Genomic DNA, 2500 nt, shown 5'->3' with positions numbered 1-2500 from the left:
TATATAATTTTATTATAATATTTATAAAATAATTATATATAATATATATATAAAATATTTTTTATTTTATAGATACACATTACATCCCATATATACCCATATCAACAGATATATTGCATATAATATATATAAAATATTTTATATATTATATTAATAAAAATATATTTTATATATATATAGTTTTTAATTGCATATTCCCTATATATTATATATATAAAATATTTAACTTATATGTATATATAATTTTTAAAAAATATTTTATATTATAATTATATTTTATATATAATTATAATATATAAACTCCCTGTGCCTTGTGTGTGGGTCACATTACATTATGTGGGTGTGTGTGTGTGTGTGTGGTGTGTGTGTTTGGTGTGTGGGTGTGTGGGGTGTGTGTTGTTTTGTGGGTGTTTTGTTGTGTGTTGTATATTATTATTAATAAAATTTTAAATTATTATATATATTTTATTTTAAAATTATATTATATATACTTTTTATGGGAAAATTTTACATATTTATATATATATAGATATTTTATAATTATAAAATATATATAGGGATAATACTATATTTAATATTAAACCTATTATATTTATTATATTATTTTGTATATATAAATTTTAAAATAATTATAAAATATTTGGTTTTTTATATAATAAAATTAAATATATATATTTCATATATAACCTTATATGTATTATATACCTATATATTTTAATTTTATTTAAAAATATATACTTATATATATGTAAATATATATCATTATTAAAATATATATATATATATTAAAATTTTATTAAAATTAAATATAAAATATACCCCATATAATAATTTTATTAATATATATTATTTTATTAAAAATACTTATATGCATATATATACATATATATTAATTTTATTATATATAAAACTAATATTATTTCATATATTTGTATTTTTACCTTTTTTCTATATTTTATATTTTTTATTATAAATTTTATTTTTAAAATTAAAAAATATTAAAATATTTTTATATTTTTTATATATATTTTAATAATTTTATGTATATATTAATTATATATATTTTGCTTATTTTATATATATTTATAATATATATATATTATATTAAAATTTATTATATATATTTATATTATTATATATTTATATATTAATACATTAAATATATATTATTATGCTTTTTTTTTTTATTTAATTTATATTTATATAATTTTATATATATATATTTATATAACATAATATATACATATATATCACTATAATATAAACATAATTAAAATTTTTATAATATATATATATAAAAATAATATATATATATATATATATAAACCCCTATATATATAATAAGCGTATATATATATATATATATATATATATAATATTTAAATATTTTATTTTATATATATATTTATTAATATCATATATATAAATACATATATTTACAATTATATTATTTTATTTATTTTATTTATAATTTTTTTTATATTTCCCTATAAACTATCTATTTTTTTATTTTTTATTTTTTATATTTATATTTTATATTATAATTTTTTAATTAAAATATATATATATATATATCACATATTATAGTTACATATATATGAATATATATCATATAAAAATATATATATATATATATATATATATATATTTATATTTATATATATATATATATTTATAATATATATATGTGGAAATTTTGGGCGAAAGATTGGGTAGAACAACGAAGGGGGAAATACAAGAAAACACACGAATTGTGAGCCTTTTCGCTTTAATTGCTTTTTCGGGCATATGCCCTGAGAAGCAATTAAAGCGAAAAAGGCCCCTTTGGCTATTCGTGTGTTTTTTGTACTTCCCTTCGTTGTTTTACTCGCAATTTTTATATAATTATATATAATATATTAAAATATAATATTATATAAAATTATATGCTTTTATATTTTTTAATATTAAATTATATATATATATATAATATATATCTTAAATAAATTAAATTTTAATTATATAATATGCTTATAAATTTTATAAAATAATATATATATATATATATATGCTTATATATATATAATTTCATTATATATATGATATATATATAATTTATTTATATATTATTTATTTAATAAATAATTTTTTTTTTTTTTTTTTTTTTTTTAAGGTAGGTTCATGTCGAGCCGCCGTGGTCACGATAATACTTAATTGTAGTTTTCTGTTGTGATGCTTTGGGGGAGTAGGGTAGGGTCCCCAGTTCCTTTTTACGGGGAGTGGCCGGTGGGACCTTTTAGGGATCATTCCTTTTATTTATCCGGGTTGGACCAGGCATTACTTGGGGTGGCTTGGCCACCCCGTGGCTAGGTAGGCAACAGGGAAATTCCTTCCCAAGGGGAAAAACGCGGCGGTCGTGACTCGAAAACCTTTAAATCAGTTCCCTCGGACAGTCTTGAGTCCGACGCTCTAACCATTCGGCCCCCGCAGCCCTTTACGATATGGGCTTCCCGATTTTTTT

Source organism: Penaeus monodon, chromosome 5 (genome assembly GCF_015228065.2).
Source record: "Penaeus monodon isolate SGIC_2016 chromosome 5, NSTDA_Pmon_1, whole genome shotgun sequence".
In the NCBI taxonomy this organism is placed as follows: Eukaryota; Metazoa; Arthropoda; class Malacostraca; order Decapoda; family Penaeidae; genus Penaeus; species Penaeus monodon.
This window is presented reverse-complemented; position numbering follows the sequence as displayed.